We start from the raw sequence: 14,532 nt of genomic DNA, 5'->3' as shown, positions 1-14,532 counted from the left end.
CAACAGACCCCATGAGCAGGAGATGCTGACGAGGAAGAAGTGGGAAGAGATGCCCGGGAGAAAATACTGTCTACTTCTAGCCAAGGTCAGCACTGTCAGCTTGCCAGGAGGCAAAGACCTTTAATTTCATGGTGTCATTTTCTCTTCCTGAAAGTACAGTATGACATATATTTGCTTTTTAAATTGAAGTGAACTAAAATTAATCTCATTATGGGAATCTGATAGTCCGTAAGGTACTTGGAGACTCCTGAGTGTCACAAAACTAGGATCAAAAACTCTGGCAAAATGCCAGTGGGAAAAGCAAAGGCAGCTCAGTGGACGCCTGTGGGGCTAGGGGCGAGGGGGCAGGGAATGCTGATGTATAATTTGACTCCTTTTGACATTTTGTCAAAATATGGTGGCTCAAACAGACATCTGAAGCCTGATTATTTCTGAGAAGTCCTTAAAGACCAGACCTGCCTTGTTGCTTGTTAGCCGACAGTTTACATTTTTGAAAGCCACTTAAATGTTATTTAAATTTTATTTAAATATTCTGTAGAGGGCTGCTATTAAGCATTAATTTGGGCACCCATGGATTCTCTGTTCCCGGAGCTTGATGTGTACTTGAACTCATTAGAGGACAGGAGATATAAATAAAGTCTAACCTGAGTTTTCTCGTTTTTTCTTTTCTTCAGATGCAAAGTCCATGCTTTTCTGTAGGAGAAAGTGTCGGAGAGTACCCGTGGACAGTACAGGTGGTTCATAGATATCCATATTTTTCCACTGAGTTTTTCCAGTCTAAAAGTAATGATTTTCCTGGGTTTTATTTGTGACGTTCCTTCCTGGCTCCTTGATTTTTAATTGACAATCTTCATCTACTCTGACATCCTGAATCTCTTTGCACCTTAGATTTGTGCATATTGGATATTTTCTTCCTTCTCAAGAGTTCTGGTGCTTCCTGGAGAGCAAGTCCTCAAGTCTGCTACTTGACACATACTTTAACATATTTATAAAGCAATTTTGCCAAAAAACCCCCTCTGTTTAGTTCTTTAAGCCTCTATCTTAAATGTTGTCATTTCCTTTTTCTTGACTTTGAGAGCCATTATATCATCTTGATCCTATATATAGCTTTCTCCAGAGACAAATGCTACCTGCTTCTTTTCTTTGTGGAACAAGATGTTCACTGTGGTTCTTGCCTACAATATTTGATGCTACAAGTTCTCCCCAGATATCATTTATTCATATGAAATAATTCAATGCACTGCATGTGCCCTAGCTCCATCATCAGGAGGAAGGGCATTGGGATCAATAAGAGCACATGACCACTGTGGGGTTGGGTCCCCTATATGTTTATGCTCTCAACATTTAGTAGTATGTGTGGTTTTGCTAAATATTCTGAGCCTTAATTTTCTCCTCTGTAAAATTAGTGTGTTAACAATTCCCACCCTAGAACTTGTCATGATTAAGTGATGAAGGTCATTCGCGGGAAGCACATTCATTCAAAAGAGAACTAACTTGTTCAGAGTAGATGATGAGTGAGATGAATGAGTCAGAAAACAATGATCTGTGTCTATTCTTTCCTTTCAATCCTGTTGACTCCTTCAAAATTGTTTGACAATTTAGCTCCCTAACTATACTTAGAGAATGCTCAGTATATACCAAATACTAGGGAGAGTGCTTTGGAGCTAAGATTTGCATCTGGGGTCGACACTGAAGCGTAGCTGGTAAAGCTGATGCCTGCAGTGCCAGCATCCCATATGGGTGCCGGTTCTAGTCCTGACTGCTCCATTTCTGATCCAGCTCTCAGCTGTGGTCTACGAATGCAGTAGAAGATGACCTAAGTCTTTGGACCCCCGAACCTGCGTGGGAGACCCAAAAGAAGCTCCAGGCTCCTGGCTTCGGATTAGCACAGCTCCGGCCGTTGCTGCCAATTGAGGAGTGAACCAGCGGATGGAAGACCTCTCTCTCTCTCTCTTTCTCTCTCTCTCTCTTTCTGTCTTCTGTCTCTGTGTAACTCCAGCTTTCAAATAAATAAATCTTTAAAAAAATTTGCATTCAAGTCTTCCTGATGTCATAGATTCTTAACCTCTATGCCAAGTACCCATATCCATGATGGATACTTAGAGGTTTACAAATGGATAAACTAGTGCATACCTACTGTACTATTGGTTACTCTGGCTGACCCTATGTACCTTGCCACCATTTCCTTGTACTCTTCCATTAGAATGACTCCAACTAACTGCCATAGACTGTTCTGCTTATCTAGGGCAAATTGCAAGTGCTGAGGTGTGTTAAGCCATGGACCACCTTAAGGAGCCCTCCATCCACAGCTGACTAGCATTGTTGTGTAAATTCCCTGGCTTTCTTGCCCTCCTTTGGCATAACTATGGAACACGTGACCCTCACAGACTCTCAGAATTCACCAGTGAGATTAAACTCCGGTTACCTATCAGAGTTACTAAATTGATAACATGACAAGTCATTGACAATTGATTCCTCTTATACGCTTGCCCTTCTCACCAACAGAGCTTTCATTGCTAGCTCTCAGGACCATGTTCTACATAAACTCCTGGCACTCAAATCCTTTATTTCAGGATGTGCTTCTGTGAGAAGCTGAGCAAGATGGAGGCCATGATAATGATTTATTGTGAAAAGGTCATGGGGCAGTAAGTCCAGGCACATGGTACATGTTTGGGCATTTCTTTGTTCTTCCATGATTAATTCAGGATTTGAAGAAAGCAGGTCAATGTATTTCTTCAGAGAACCACAGGCTCTCAAACGTCAGCTCCTGAGGCTGGCAGACAGAAGCAGAACTCTGCAACTTCCAACTGTCGATGAGGGTGAAGCACTCCGGTGAACTCACTGGCCTTGGCTATCCCTGCAAACAGTTTCGATATTTATGAGTGTCTGTTTTTTCTTAGAAACCAATGCCTTTTTCTCAGAGGTTCCTGAGCATGCTTTTCATTCTCCATGGCTTTCCGGCAGTGACCTCATGAAGTGGCACTCAACTAAGAGGGATTTTGTTCTCCAGGGAACATTTTTGCAATGTCTGGAGACATTTTTAATTGTTAGGACTGGGAGGGATGCTATTGTCATTTGATAAGTAGAAAGCAAGAAAGTTGCTGTCTTATCCATTTTGGCTGCTATAAAATCTATCACAGGTGAAGCAGACACCCTAATTATCAATCCCAAGACAGGACTCCTGCTGCATGGAAACTAGCAAACATTAGCACCATGCCAGCTGCCAAAACCAGAAGTCCATGTGCTTAGGCCCTCTCTTTCCTGGTTGCTGTTTAAGTCCACCATGCACTGGTTTCTGTATATCTGACTCTAATGAGACAGAGCACCCTCACATACATTATACAAAGAGTGTTTTTTATCCAGATAGTCATCAAGGGGTAGAAGTCTTGGATCCACTGTTATCTGGCCCCTTGTGATTAAAGGAAGCTGCCTGATGTGGAAGGAGCCCATTTTTACCACGTTTAGGGACCTTGAAAGCAGCCTTCCCAAGTTGATATCAGAGACCATGTGACTCATTGAGCAAAGCTTTGAAGGATCAAACAAAAGGAATGAACAAAACCCAGGCTGTCCTGGGAAGTTCTCCCTATCTGAAGATTTGCCTTTCTCTGCAAGGAACAGGAACAAGTACTGGGCTGTTTCAGGCAGTTCCTTCCTATCTCAGGATGTTCTATTCCCAGCACATTGTACAGATATTATTGAGAATAACCAATAAGAAATGGAGGAATAACTGGGTTAGTCCAAGGCTAGGCAGAATGCTGTCCTGCACCAGGAGGATGACCCCAGTGTTTGGACCTCTGCCACCCATGTGGGAGACCCAGATGAAGCTCCTGGCTTTGGCTTGGCTTAGCCCTGGACATTGCAGCCATCTGGAGAGTGAACCAGTGGATGGGGGATCTGTTTTTCTGTCTCTCCCTTTTTCTCTGCAGCTCTGACTTTCAAATAAATAGATAAATAAATCTCTAAAAAAATTTCAACCTATGAATTTTGGAGAGAAGATCAACAATTTTAGAGGCTAGAGTCAGAGGTACCAGAGTTCAAATCCTGACATGGGACACTTATTAGCTATATGGCCTGTGCAGGATTTGTAATGTCTAAACTTCTGCTTCATTCTTTGTAAAATGATAGCAGTTGTACATTTCTCCCACTACTGTTGTAAGGATTCAAGATGAACTATACAGTACAGTGCTTGAATGTGTACATGTTCACTGAACTAGTAGCAGTGGTATGTAAACTGTTAATATTTGTCTACTAAGACAGCATTACACATGTCAGCTCATTTTAGCAAAGGAATTGAAGACCTGTTTAAACAGGACAATCGCTTCCCAGAGCCCTGCACTCTCAACTCTCCTTGTGTCTCTATCTCTGGGATTAATTCTGAATCTGTCAACTTATCACCTACCAACTGTTCACCTCACCTCTCATTTTTCAACTATGAATCAATAACTTCAAAACATTATTGGAAAACTAAATTAGAAGATGATTTTTGTGCTAAAATATTTTTAAAAAGGATTTCTTTCTGTATTTGAAAGTCATAGTTACAGAGAGAGAAGGGAAGAGAGGGAGAGACCTTCCATCTGCTGGTACACTCCCAAGATGGCCCTAATGGCCAGAGCTGGGCCAGGCCAAACCCAGGAGCCAGGAGCTTCTTCCAGGTCTCCCAAGTGGTTGGCAGAAGCCTAAGCATTTGGTCCATCCTCTGCTGCTTTCCCTAGGCCTTTAGTGGGGAGCTGGGTCAGAAGTGGAGCAGCTGGGACTCCAACAGACACCCATATGGGCTGTTGGCGTCATAGGCACAGTTTTATCCACGAGGACTCAATGGTGGTATTGGTGCCAAAAAATTTGAAATCCATTAATTAGAGGGGTCTTCAAAAAGAATGTGAAAAACACATACTTTGAAAACTATGCATTGATATCAAAGCAGTTTGCATACAGATCAAGTTATCTTCTAATGCCACTTTCCATGAACTTTTAAAAGTATCTTCGTATTTCTAACCCATCCACAAACATTCTTCCTTTCTTTGTTATTTGGACTTTATACTGGAAGCACACTTTGTGCTGTTAGCACTCATTAATTATGATTCTGTCCCATGCCTCAACCTGGCATAAGTTTTCAGACTTTGGCTAAAAAGCTTCCCTTCCTCCTCCTGGCACCTACTTCCCATGGAACAAAGCCATTGTACGCCGTTTCTTCTAACTGACCACGGCATTTATGGATAATATTCTAGAAATGCTGTTGGGGAGCTTCATTTAGAGAGAGAAATTAAAATGAAACGTTGTCTAGAGTTTCCCAATGATGCTTAATATTACTTGAAAAAAAAAAGGTCACCATTATAGTTAATTTGAAATATTCCTACTTCATGTGAGTTTTATGTAGCTCATATAGTGCTCCCATTATTCAGAAAGCAAAGGGAAAAATGAGCCTTCAGAAGAGACCATAAAATAGTATTTAAAATTTTGTAATGGTGTAGCTTTATGTGCACATTTATTAGCTTGTCAGTGAATGAGTATATGAGGAAAAGAAGTGAGATGAAGAGGATGTATTTTTGCTTTTATTTTCTTTTGCTTTGTGTATGAGGATAAGCAATTCACTCAGTAACAGTGCATCAGTTGATTTAATTCAACAACCATCAATAACATCATACTTTCTGCAGAATAAGGTATCTGGTAAAAATCATGCCTTGAATACCTGGATTTGTAATAAAACAGCATGTCCTCATGATACACACTCATATGCACACAGACACAAATGGCCATACACTAGCACACACACACACACACACACACAAGAATATTCAAATACTTGTTCTTTTTTAAGAATTCAGAACTGGAAAAGACACAGGCATTCTTAAAAGTCAACACTAGATATAAACACACCCAATTTCAATTCTCTTACAAATTTCCACTATAGTTAGTATTTCACTTTTCATATTAAAAATAATTTACATGTTGCTTTTTAAAAATTATGTCCTTCTTAGTTAGGACATCCCAGGGGATGGCCTGGCCATGCTGGGGCATTGCATGTGTCAACATACTTAATAGATGCTATAGGAAGAACTGCTTAGGATCTAATGCACACAATCAAAGCTATTGAGTAAAAGGCAACATTTGCTATTCTTTGGGAAATTGGCAACATCAAAAATACTATGCATATTTAAAACCAAGGAAATATGATATCAGTTACATCAAATCTGTTCGAGGACCAAAGGAACAAGTATAGATTTAACTGCATTCATAAACATTTTATTTTATAATGAATACTGCAATTTAAAAGACACTCTTTAGCTCATTTTTGTTTTGAATCATTGCCATTGTTAATCAGTTACTCAAATTGTGATCAAAACAAGAATTTTTATTCAACTTATATAATGATGTGAGAGCACACCATGAATATTTCTTTAAAATTGTAGATTTTATATTTGAAATTTTAAAAATTATTTTTGATTGCAAAATTTAATGGTGCCAAACTACCCAGAATGTATCATTTACCATTTTAAATGTTTTTAAGTAGACTTTGATTTTTGGAGTAGTTGTGGTTTCACAGACTAAGTGAGCAGAAGGTGCAGTGATGTCACATGTACCTCTTACTCCCATGCATGAACAGCTTCCCTCACTGTCAACGTCCCTGCTAAGAGATGTACACTTATTACAGTGGGTGAATGTACATGGAAACTTCATAATCATGCAAGTTCCATTGTTTATATTAGTGTTCATTGCTGATGGTTGATACTGTATAGTCTATATATCTGGACAAGTGTGTAATGATATGTATCCATCATTATACATGATATGCCATAATTTCACTGCTTAAGCATTTCCTGTGCAAAACCCTCAAAACGTTGGTGACAATAGCTCTTTTTACTATCTTCTTTGATTTGCCTTTTCCACAATGTCATGTACTTGGGATCATAAGTATGTAGCCTTTTCAAACTGGCCTCTTTAGCTTAATAATATGAATTTAAGTTTCCCCATGTCTTTTCTTGTCTTGCTAGCTCAAGTTTTAAAAACCCTGAATAATAATCCTTTGTGTAATGTGCCATTGTCTATCCAGTCATCCACTCAAGGACATCTTCATGGCTTCCTAGCTTAGTAATTATGATAAGTGTTGCTATAAATATCTGTATGTAAGTTTTTTGTTACTCCTTTGGGTAATTACCAAGGAGACAATTATTGGTTCATAAAGTGAGAGTATGTTCAGCTTTGTGGAAACCACTGAGATATCTTTCAAAAGTAACAAGATCATTTTTGCTTTCCCACATGCAGTGAATGAGAGTTCCCGTTGCTCCACATTCTTGTCACTTAGCATTGGCAGTGTTCTGGATTTTCATCACTCTACTATTTTTTAGAATAGTGTCTTGTCTTAGTGTGCATTTTTCTGATGACATATTATATGAAGCATCTTTTCATGTGCCTATTTTCCACCTGTGTATCTTTTCAGATGATGTTTCTTTTAAGGTTTTTGTTCCATTTTTTAAAAACTGGATTGTTGAATTTGAAGAGTTCTCAACATATTTGGAATTACAGTCCTTCATCAAACAGGTATTTTGCAGGTTTTTTATTCCAGCATTCTGATTTGTCTTTTTATTCTCGAGTAGTGTCTTTCGTATGGTAGAAATTTTAATTTTAATTCCTAATTTTTAAAGCATATCAATTATTTTTTTTTAAAATTATTTACTTATTTGAAAGTCAGAGTTACAGGGAGAAAGGGAGAGAAAGAGGGAGAAGGAGAGAGATGTTTCGTCTGCTGGTTCACTCCCCCAGTGGCTACAATGACTGGGATTGTGCCAGGCTGAAGCCAGGAGCCTGGGACTCTACCTGGGTTTCATATGAGGGTGACAGGGGCCCTACATCTTCTCCTGAGACCTGGAAGAAGCTCCTGGCTCCTTTCTTAATCCTGACCATTGAGGCATTTTTGGAAGTGAAATAGTGGGTGGAAGATCTCTTTCTCTCTCTCTCTCTCCCTCTCCCTCTCTCTGTAACTCTGCCTTTCAAATAAAATAAAATAAATCTTTAAAAAATATGCATTTTAGGAATATTTTGAAGATCCTTTTCATGCATAGATTTTGAAATCATTTTGTAGCCAAAGATTATTTATTTCCATTTTCCACTGAGTTTTTGAAATACCCTTGTATATATGTGTGTTGAGTAGATTTGAGGCATTTGGATTGATTATCTTTTTTTTTTATTGGTTTTCAAACACTGTAAGGAGCTTCATGGGATATGAATTCTTTGGGGATTTTTCGTTGCATGTTTTATATATTAATGTTTGCTTTATCTTATCTGATGTATCCCTACCATATGACAAGCATTATTTTTATCACAATGAAATTTTAAAGCTATAAATAGGTTCTTATATAATATTCAAGTATAAGTGTATGGATAAATGAATGAAAAACCAATTATCTATAATACTTAAGTATAATAAAATATGATTGCAGATAAAATTCTATTTGATGTAATAACTAGGAACAGAGACTTGAAATTTTCAAATATTAACTAGAGTATTTAAATAAATTATTTTATCCCTTTTAAAAATATTTATTTATTTGAAAGGCAGAGTTATAGAGAGAGAAAGGGAGGGATGAAGGGAGGGAGAGAGGGAGAGAGATCTTCCATCTGCGGGTTCACCCCTTAAATGGTCACAATGGCCAGTGCTGGGCTGATCCAAAGCCAGGATCCAGGAACTTCTTCTGGCTCCCCCACCATGGGTACAAGGGCCCAAGGACTTGGGCCTTCTTCTGTTGCTTTCCCAGGCACATCAGCGTGGAGATAGATCAGAAGTGGAGCAGCTGAGTGCTCATATGGGATGTGGGCACTGCAGGCAGAGGCTTAACCTTCTATGCCACAGCACAAGCCCCTATTTTTATCACTTCTTAAAAATCTTTAATGAATATCAAATTCTTAGTAGGATTTTCCCTGATGGCTTTATAGTTTTGTTAAGTGATATGCCTGTTTAATCAGTTAGCTTTTCATTACTTTAACTAAAATACAGGAGAAGAGCTTCGGAGGAAGGAAGAGGTTTATTTGGGCTCACAGCTTGCAGGTGCACAGTGCAAGATCAGGCAGATCCTACTGGTTCTAGTATCTGGTGAGCCCAGATGATGTCAGAGACATGGCCATTTAGGGAGTGAACCAGTGGATGGAAGTGTTTTCTCTCTGTCTCGTCTTCTCTTTGCCTGTAACTCTGCCTCTCAAATAAATAAATAAATAAAATATTTTTGATAAAGTACAGGAGGTCTGAGGCTATCACACTTTGCAAGGAAACACTTTGGAAAGTAGAGAGCTATATGGAAAAAGCCCCAGATATGTGCATATTTGACATTCTAATTTTTTTACTTTTGAAATTTATATTTATTAAATAAAAGTTTTCTTAAAAAATAAAAAAAGACTGTATACCATTATCAAGTGGTATTTATTCCTGGATGCAAGGACTGCTCAACATATGGAAATCAACTGAAGTATCAACCAAAGTGATACAAGATATTAACAAAATATAGGATAAAAATCACCTGATAGAGAGAGAGAGAGGGAGAGAGAGGGAGAGAATGTACACACACATCCATCTGCTGGTTCATTCCAAATGCCTGTAATAATTGAAGCTGGGCGAGGAGCTTATTCCAAGTATCCCACATGGATGGCATAGACCCAGTTACTTGAACTACCACCTGCTTCCTCCCAGGGTGTGCATTAGCAGCAAGCTGGAATTAGTTTTCTTGACTTTGCCTGGCTTTTGTTTTTGGGTAATGTTGGTTCCACGTATTATGACCCACATATTCCAATGTTTGACCACAGGTGTCTTAACCACTAGGCTACATGCCTGCCCCTATATGAGCTTTTTGAAGTACCCTGTTATAGGATTGTGTCATCTGCAAAGAGAGACAATTTTAATTGTTCCTTTCTAATTTAGATGACTTATATTACTTTTTCCATGTAATTTCTCTGGCTGGGACTTCTGGTACTGTGTTGGGTGGAGGTAGTGAGAGTGGGCATCAATAACCTTCATTACATTGAAGATATTATAATTTTTACTGAGAAGTAAGCCATGTATTTATGCAGTGAATCTCCATAAAGCTGGGCAAGGAAGGACCAGGGAATAGTAAGGTGGACACACTCCAAAAAGTTAGTGGACAGAGTTCTTAGTGATCACCTAGAGCACTCACTGGAGACCCTAAATGTAGCCCACGGCTAAAAGAAGTCATTCAATGGAAACAGACACAGCTAGGACAGAGGTACTAGGAAATGCTCACAAACACATTAAAATAGCTACAATAATTAAAGGTGATAAGAGAAATGGAAGATATATTAGTGGAATTTCTAGAAACTAAAAACAATTTCAGAAAGGGTTAAGAGCTGTTAGTGTAGGATATCAGTAGTATTAGGACCTAGCCTAATGCATTTTAATTTCAGTTTATCTTTATTGCTTGCATAAAGATCCCATCTCCAAATTGGATCTCTTCTGAGATACTGGAAGCTAGGACTTCAGCACTTGAATTTGAGTTGGGAGACACAATTCAACCCATAGCAGTATAGCAGTGTGCAAAACAATGTTTCTGGTGTATAGTAATGTCTTAGTGATGAAATAATACTTGTTCTCTATGTATCTATGTAATCCTTATGATCAAAATTCTAGTGAGTATGTAATAACCTCCACTTCTAGACAGAAATACCGATATTTATATTTGTTTGCTGGTATAGACAAACCACAATTAATATCTTCTTCTTAGAGATTATTTTTCCAGTTTACATTTTCTTAAGCTGAAGTCCTTACAATGGAATAACTGGGTGTAAGTTAATTTAAAAATGAAGATTGTAATATAAAATACCAGAATGATTTGTATAAAAGTGGTTTGCTAATTAGTAATGTCAGTAGCATTAATTAACCCAGTAATTTTGGCCAAAAATTTGCTGCCATCATGTTAAGGTATTTATAGAATATTATATTTACTTTAAAATTTATTTTATTACTATTATAGATAGTGACTTTCCATTCTTTTTTTATTCTTTGATTACTATCTGATTCTTTATGTTTTTATTATTTTTATTTTTTTTTTGATAGGCAGAGTTAGACAGTGAGAGAGAGAGAGACAGACAGAGAGAAAGGTCTTCCTTCCATTGGTTCAGCCCACAAATGGCCGCTACGGCCAGCGTGCCGCAAACAACCCGAAGCCAGGAGCCAGGTGCTTCCTCCTGGTCTCCGATGCAGGTGCAGGGCCCAAGGACCTGGGCCATCCTCCACTGCCTTCTCGGGCTACAGTAGAGAGCTGGACTGGAAGAGGAGCAACCAGAACAGAATCCGGTGCCCCAACAGGGACTAGAACCCGGGGTGCCGACGCCGCAGGCGGAGGATTAGCTTAGTGAGCTGCAGCACTGGCCAGTGATTGCTGTCTGATTCTGCCCAATGCGATTAACATAGGAAATGTGGACACGGGCATACATAAAGGAATTATGTAAAGGACACAAGAAGAAGACAGAAATCCATGTGAAAGCCAACGAGAGTGATGCCTGGACAGATATTTCCATCACAGCCCTCCCAGAGAACCATCTCCGATGACGCCCTGGTTCTGCAGGTCCATCCTCCAGGCCTGTAAACAGTATTCCTGTTGTTGCCACCTCGTCTGAGGTACTTTGGGATAGTGGTCCTGGAAAGCCAGACAGTTCAGTTGCTTCTGGCTTCTCTAACAAACTGTCATAAACTGGGTGGTTTAAATTACATGCATTTGTTTCTCACAGTTTGGAAGCTGGCGTTCAACATCACAATGCCAGCAGATCCAATACTTGGTGAAACCCATTCTTGGTTTGCAGATTGCCACGTCCTCTGTGTGCATTCATATGGACAGACCAAAGAAAAAGCAGAAGGAGGAGTTCACCCATGGCTCTTTAAAGGGCAATACTCCTATCATGAGCGCTCCATCTCTCTAATCTACATCCTTTCCGGAGACCTCACCTCCAAATATCATCCTGCTGGGAGTTACGGTTTCAACACATATACATTTTCGAGGGACACAAACATGTAGCTCTGTTCACCAAACATCTGTAGTTTCTTCTTCTGGCACACAGTAAGACTGAACACCTTTTCCTCTTGAGCACAGGGATGGTTATGTCCTTCCTTTGTCAATGAGTGCTGAGCAGACATGACACCTGTCACTTCAGAGAGACCCGCCATTGTGTATGTTAACATCGTCTCCTTTTCCCTCTGCTGGTGCTGCTGACAACATGACAGATAATGGCAGCTTTGCCTATGAAGAGAGCATAGGACAGCGCCTTTGTTACTCCATGAGCAAACATAGTGTGAAGATGAAATAAACCTGTGATTTTTAAAAAATCATTTCTGCTTAGGAGTTGATTGTTAATCGTGACCAAACCTCATCCATGTCAAGTCAAGTAACTGGTAAGCATAGACTTTACTCACAACAACTTTAAAAGGCTTGGTGAGTATTGTAGAAATAATTAGATGATTACAGTTGAATAAGAAAAATGCTCTTAATATATGCAAAGACAAAATTTAGAAATATATGTACAGTGAATTTTATGGGTGCACATAGGAGAGGCACTTAACACAGACTAGAAAAATTTACTGAAGGGAAGTGACATATTAGCTCAGTCTTAAAAGGCAAATAAGAGTCGTTCAGTTGAAGGAAACAAAGCCAGAGGGCCAACGTGTGTGCAAAGGTGAGAATTATAACTCTATTATGCATGCAATACGTAATACATGAGGATCAAGGGGTAGAGGTGATGTTTGGGGAGGATAAACTGACAGGCTCTGGGCTAGGATAGTCTTTATACAATATCTTGAAGGTTATTTACTACTTTTTCAGGTACCTTCAACAGGCAGTGGAAAGGAGTGAAATGATCAGTTATAACACAGTGTTGAATCTGGAAAGCAGAAAGTATTATATGTGCTGCGATTATAATTATGTGAAATGTAAGCATGGTGAATTGCAAAGTAATATGCAAAATAGTTATGTGAGGGCAGTTTGAAAATAGGTAAATATCGTTGGCAATTTAAAATGTTACTATATAGCTTCTTCAATTAAAAATAAGTTTACTATAATGGTCTGACTAGCTAAGCAGAATAAACTAAAATACTTTCCTCCAAGTCTTAAAAACCTATAGGAAATGAAAATATGTTTACAAAATGCAGTTAAAGATATGATCAGAAAGGACTTAGGGTAAGCAGCACAAATGGAGATAAAATGAGTTTTCTCTAGCTCTCTTGCTAGGAAAATTAACTTATACCAAAAACAAAATAAATTTTTTAAAAGGCTGTACTTCTAGATTGGAAATACAGAGTTGAAAAGTAAAGAAAAATGAAAAAGAAAGCTTAACAGAGAGAATTCTAAAGACACATCTTTTCCTGTTCTCCAGTCATTTAATTGAGCATAAATCTAGGTGAGTTTGTGAGGGGCTTTGCGTGGTGAATTAAGACTGCCGATCAGATGGATTAGCATTTGTGTAGTAGTTAAGACATCACTTTGGATGTCTGCATCTCATAGCAGAGTGCCTTGGTTTGAGCTCTGGCTCTGCTCCTAACTACAGCTTCCTGCTCTTGTGTACCCTGGGAGGCAGCAGGTGATGGCTTAAGTACTTGGGCCCCTGGCACTCAGGTGAGAGACCTGAAAGTAGTTCTAGGCTCCCGGCCTCAATCTGTTCCTGTCCCAGCTATTTCAGGCCTTTGGGAAAGAGCCAGCAAATGGGAGATCTCTATTTCTCCGCCTTTCAAATAAATAAAATAAATAGTAAATAAAATATTACTAATACACCAATCTTAAAACAGGGAAATTTTCCTATATAATGTGGTTGGATCTAGTATAACCACCTGAACTCATTAATGCAGAAGAGGCAGAGAGGAGAAGGGGGTGTCAGAGAGATCAAAGAATAACAAGGACTCAGCTCTTCACTGGCATTGAAGATGGGGGCGGGGCATAGATCAAGGACTGTGGAAAGCCAGTAGAACCTAAGTTTCAGCCCTGGCAGGCAGCCTGCAAAGCAAAGGGGACCTCAGTGCTAAAACTGCATGGAGCTGCACTCTGCCAGCCACCTGAAGGAGTTGGAAGCAGAAAGAAATGCAACCCTGTCCACCTCCAACCTTGTAAGCCAGGAAGGAGACATCCCAGCTGAGCCCACCAGGTTTCTGAGCTATGCAGCTATGAGATAATACATCCGTGTGGTTTCAAACCACTGAGTTTGGGATGATCTGGTGCCATCACAACAAAAGGCTAACTACTTGTAAAAGAAACTATGAAATAAGATATGAGGAATATGGCGTGACATATGCTTCAGTCTTTCTTCAATTAATAGTGATGTACTGAAGAATCAAGGCTGTGGACTCCTGGAGCCAGTTACTGATGTGATTAGGAAGTAATGAAGTCACAATTGGGATTTTTGTTTTCTCCTTTATTTGTTTTTGGTTGGGGTGAACAATTTTCATAACTACTAATGGCTCCTTTATACCACTGTTTAGTTGTTTTTTCTTATTTGTTTTAGAATGTTTTCCTTGCTAGTTATTTGCTGTTTTCCTTTTTTTTTTTTTATTTG

General features: G+C 39.1%; 1 protein-coding gene across 1 annotated transcript in view; it reads left to right on the top strand.

Moving 5' to 3' along the window:
* The window catches only part of LOC127485965 (uncharacterized), a 28,811-nt gene extending 26,819 nt beyond the window's left edge, over nt 1–1,992 (top strand). The window contains exons 3-4 of the mRNA XM_070069620.1: nt 675–734; nt 1,780–1,992. The gene's annotated coding sequence lies outside the window, so the exon portion shown is untranslated. The remainder of the gene's footprint in view (nt 1–674; nt 735–1,779) is intronic.
* The last annotated feature ends 12,540 nt before the right edge of the window (nt 1,993–14,532 follow it).

This window comes from Oryctolagus cuniculus, chromosome 2 (assembly GCF_964237555.1).
Source record: "Oryctolagus cuniculus chromosome 2, mOryCun1.1, whole genome shotgun sequence".
NCBI classification, from domain to species: domain Eukaryota; kingdom Metazoa; phylum Chordata; class Mammalia; order Lagomorpha; family Leporidae; genus Oryctolagus; species Oryctolagus cuniculus.
This window is presented reverse-complemented; position numbering and strand designations above follow the sequence as displayed.